The following is a 5,227-nucleotide window of genomic DNA, read 5'->3' as shown; positions in this document are numbered from 1 at the left end:
ACAGGTGCAGGTGGGAGCACAGGTGCAGGTGGGAGCACAGGTGCAGGTGGGAGCACAGGTGCACAGCAAAATTCAGAAAAGGCATCTTTCCTGTAGCCAGAATCACAGGTGGTTAGGAGCTGCCCCATGTGGATGCTACAAAGCAAACTTGGGTCCTCTGCAAGAGCAGCAAATGCTTTTAACTCAGAGCCATCTCCCTAACCCTTTTAAATGGCAAGAACATCAATGTCACGATCCCTGTCCGATGTCCTAGTTTCACCTTTCAACACCAGCAGTCTTGGAACACACCGATTTAATATTGTTGTCTTCATCACTGCCAGATTTTGGTTAGGGTGTGGCACTGTCTGAGTGTGTCGTTCAGAGAACAATGCATAGAAGTCAGTTCTGTCCCTCCACCGTGGGGGTCCCAAGGACCAAGCTCAGGGCAAGCTTAGTGGCAAGTGTCTTCACCCACTGAGCCACCTTGCTGACCCTATTATTTGTTTTTGTTTGTCTCTTGTAGCCCAGTCTGGCTTTGAAGTCATCCTCCTGCCTCCACCTCCCAAGTGCTGTATGTGTGCCACCACACCCAGCTCCTTCAACCAATTTAGCGATGTTTCTATTTTGAAAGGTGTCTCTGGTAAGTTCTTTTTGTGCCTCTGTCTTTCTTCATTTTTCTTTGTAGATATCTATTTTATTTTATCTGTACATGGGTGTTTTTGCCTGTAAGTTTGTGTGTGTCAGAAGGTATCAGACCCCTTAGAATGAATGTTTGTGAGCCACACTGTGGGAACCAAATTCAGGTAGCCCTTGTCCCCAGCTGCTGAGCTATCTCTCCAACCCCTCAAGTCTGTCTCTTCTTTTTCTTCATTTCTTTCTGTTTTGTTTGTTTGTTTGTTGAGGCAGGGTCCCTCTGTGTAGCTTTGGCTGTCCTGGAACTCACTAACTCACGCTGTAGATTAGGCTGGCCTCAAACTCACATCAATCTGCTTGCCTCTGCCTCCCAAGTGCTGGGATTGAAGGTGTGTGCCACCACCACATATCCTATGTCTATTTCTTTTTATTATTATTATTATTTATTTATTCATTCATTTATTTTTGGTTTTTCGAGACATGGTTTCTCTGTGTAGCCCTGGCTGTCCTGGAACTCACTTTGTAGACTAGGCTGGCCTTGAACCCAAGAAATCTGCCTGCCTCTGACTCCCAAGTGCTGGGATTAAAGGTGTGTGCTACCACCACCTGGCTCTATTTCTATTTCTTAAAGGTTTGTTTGGGCCAGCTCACTGAGGCTCTATGGAGGGGTCTCTTTTCTTGACTCCAGGAGGTCTGGGTTCTGAGGTCCATGCCAGCCATGGTCAGCCAGAACTTCCCTTCAAGGTGGCTGACAGCTGAAGGAGAGAAGGTATAACCACAAAGAGCACAGTGCTTGCTGGCCAATGGGATAGAGAACTGGGAGCTGTGTGGGAATACAGAGGATGTCATTGGCCAGGAACAGTGTGGGTCTCAGGAAAGCACACATCACTGCCCAGGGAGGAAGACTGGGGGCTGCCCGAAGAGGTCGCACCCAACTGGGCCTTAGCATTTTCTGGGGGAAAGTTCTTCCTCTGTGAAAGTCTTGCATTTGACAGCCCCTGGGCTTCCTCCCTTGTGACATGTCATGTAATCCTCAGTAGACCTTTGAATCAAGAATTGCCTTCCCTCATCTACAAGTAGAGGAACTAAAGCTCAGAGAGTGACTAGTTAGCCCAAGATCTAGCCAGGATGCAATTCCAGCCAGGACCAGGCCTAGGCTGCCAGGTTCAGGGTCCTCCTGGCTCCTGCTCATTCTCAGCGCTTCTGTTTACCTCTGTCCTGAGGGGCTCCACATTCCAGGCATGGTCCTGGCTCACCTATTGCTTAGCTACTTCTGCCCTCAGAGAAGGCACATCCACCTGCGTTGTAGTTCTCCGACGTCGTCTGTGGTGCAGGGAACACCTCGGTCCCCTCTGAGTCACACACAGTTCGAAGCCCAGTGCCAGTACCCTTCCTGGAGGAGCAGTGACAGTACCAGCCATCTCAGAGAATGGCATCTAGTACCCCATGGGCACCACAAAGACCAAGAGGCACAGGTTCTCAGGAGAGTGGAGGGCTCTAAGGGACTGGCCTAAAGAAGCAGATGGCAAGGACTTGGTCACAGGATCCATGGCAACCAAGGAGAGTAGGCAGCTAGAGGGGTATAGCCTTTGAAGTTCAAGGGGCCTACAGAGAACCTTCTAGTAAATACTCCATGTTGTCTTGGAAGTAGGCAGAGAAACCCCAGGAGCTCAACCTACTTCCTGCTTCTCAGGGGCCAACCTTATAGCCAGGCAGGAAGTGTCTCCTCCCGTGGTGGCATCCTGGTCCAAACCAGGACTGTCCTGTCCCAGCAGGCAAGCCTAATGCACAGCACCCCTCACTTCCTCAAGAGCCTTGGGGACACACAGAGGCTGGGGGAGGCTGGTTGGTGGCTTGGGACCCTAGGGCCCCCCCACGTTTGGAGGGGGATAGTTGGCGTAGGCCACAAACCACCCCCCTGTTCTATTTTTCCTTTGTTCTCCTCATCCTGTATTTAAAGAAACCACCTCCCACTGCCAGCTGCTGTCTTCAATCCTTAGAAAGATGGTGGGGGTGGGGTGAGAGCGAGCCACAGGGCAGAAGGTTTGTATTATTATTAATAAGACTTCTAGACTCTTGGAGCCGGGATGCGCTGGACTCCGTGCTGAGCATTCTGTCCCCTGGGTCGGGTTGGCCCTTCTGTCCATTCTGGGATGCTGCTGCCTTCGCTTGCCTCTCTCTTACAGGTGAGGAGTCAGGCCCAGTGCTTATCAGGCAGAGCAGGATTCAGGTAGTCAGCCTGGGACCCCAGAGCCCAGCTCAAAACTGCTCAGGTGGCTGCTGCCAGCTGGAACAAGCTCCCTGCACCTCTGTGACCTCATTTGTAGAACAGGGATCATCCTCCTGCCTCAGGAAGACTATGGGAGCCAGGAAGAGGTGGCCATGAATGTTTAAGGATGTCCACATTGCTAGGGCTCATGGATTTGGGTCAGGGCCGGTGTGGAGCCTCAGGCTCCATTCCTCCATTACCACCTAAGTTCTACAAAACTAAATCAGGAAAAGGCAGGGTGGCCAATGCACACCCCTGACCAGTGACAGAGACCACAGGGAGCTCGGATCAGACCCTGACCTTTCATCTTGAGCTGAGACAGATGCCCCCAGAACATGCATACCCATGTAGGGGTTTTGCTACTGACCAAGCAGTACCCCCAGCTATGTGTCCTAGCCTTAGAACAGCCTCGTGTAACAGGCCAGGGAGACTGCATGAGAACCTTAGCATCGTGGAGGAAATAACTCGCGGACATCTTGTGACACACCGGAGTGGAGCAGGCTGGAGGTGAGGCTCTCACTGTGAGCTAGTGGCTCAGGGATACAGAAAGAGTCTGACAGGCCCCACTCTACCTGTCCCCTGCAATACTGACACCTGCCCAGTGATTCTGTGTCCTCCTGTGCCTTGTGTTCTTCCACCATGGCACGTGCATCTGCTGCTCCTTAGTTACTCTGTAACTGAGGAGGGCTCGGACTGTGTGCTCTGTGCATCCCCAGTGCCTGGCGCAGGGTGCCACATACACAATGCATGTGCAAGCCACGTGCACTTCCTCACACATATGCCAGCACTTAGGAAGCTCAAGCAGGACTGTCAGGAATTTAAGGCCAGCCTAGGCTACATAGTGATTTCCAGGGCAGCCTGGACTAAAGCACTAGTCCCTCCCTGTCACTAACAAATAAACATGTAGCCAGGCCTTTGATCCCTGCATTTGGGAGGCAGAGGCAGGCAGATCTTTAAGTTCTAGGCTAGCCTGGTCTACAGAGAGTGTTTCAGGACTGGCAGCCACAGTGTCTTGAAAAACCTAACTAACTAACTAACTAACAATATGTATTGTAACTAATGAGCAAGTGAGTAAAAGAATGATAGTGGGTGGCTAGACAGGTGGAGGGATGGGTGGATGGAAGGACAGATGGACAGATAAGTGTGTGAGAAGAATGGAGGGATGGATGGATAGATAAAGGGATGAGTGGATGGAAGGATGGGGGATTGAGGGATGAAAGATGGAGGTGTAGATGGGTGGGTGGTCTGGGTACAGGACTCTAAAGGGGACTCCGGAAGGACAGCTGGCAGAACTAGGGGTGCTGGACAGAAGTACAGGCTTACAGTCCCAGCAGGAGCCCTGTGTGAAACTTCTCCAGTCTTCCTTGACCACACTGAGGACAGAATCTTCTGGCTTTGAGGACTTGGAGAAGCAGAGGAACCTTCTGTTTTGTATGGGTCCCTTACCAAGCTTAAGGCTGTGGACACCGCTGTCATTCAACACTTAGCTGTTTGAGGCATGGGGGAGGGGGTCCCTGAACTCACAGATCAACCATAGAGGAACCTGGAACGTTAAACACACAGTGCTGTTCCTTCGCAGGATGGGATGCACAGCCTGCTCTGTGCATCTCATGTCTGATGGGTCAGCATCCGTGAGGTTGACCAGGATTCCTAGCAACAGAGTCAGCCCAGCAGGCAGGCTGGGGTGAGCCTGTGCCTGACCAGAGACCATCTCTCTGCCTCTTATCTGAGTGAATCCAATGTTCAGAACAGAACCACAGCTGCTTCTCCAGGCTCTCTGGACCCCCCTGTGGTCTCCCCCACACTCTTCCTTCTTCCTCCCATCTCACCTTGCTAAAAGCCACATGTGCTGCTGGGTCCTGGAATGGTTGGTGTGGGCCACTCCTATCCCGAAGCAGCCAGAGCCTTGACTGTAAACCCAGCTAGTGTGAACAGTAAGCTCCTGGGCGGAGGTGCCAGGGAACATGGAGGAAGGGAGACCTCCAAGGAAGCACTGGCCCCAGGGCCAGATTATTCGTGTATACACGAATAATCTCATTGGAATAGAGGGGTTTGGCAGGCCCCAGGGAAGTGAGGAGGGTCCCAGCTTTTCAGTCGAAAATGCTTTGAGTAAGGGATGGGCAGAGCCATGATGGATGGGGTGAGACTCATGTTATGGGCAGGAGGGAAACCCTGGAGCGGTGGACAGGGAGTCTTAAAGGCAGAAAGGCAACAGAATGGGGATGGAGAACTCAGGCCCCAGACCAGTAAGAACCTGCCCTGCCAGCCCAAAATGGAGCTGGGCTGCAAGCCATGCTGCAGGCACTGGAGAACAGCTACCTCTTCACCAAAGCCCTCATTTGTACC

Source organism: Mus caroli, chromosome 15, assembly GCF_900094665.2.
Source record: "Mus caroli chromosome 15, CAROLI_EIJ_v1.1, whole genome shotgun sequence".
NCBI classification, from domain to species: domain Eukaryota; kingdom Metazoa; phylum Chordata; class Mammalia; order Rodentia; family Muridae; genus Mus; species Mus caroli.
This window is presented reverse-complemented; position numbering follows the sequence as displayed.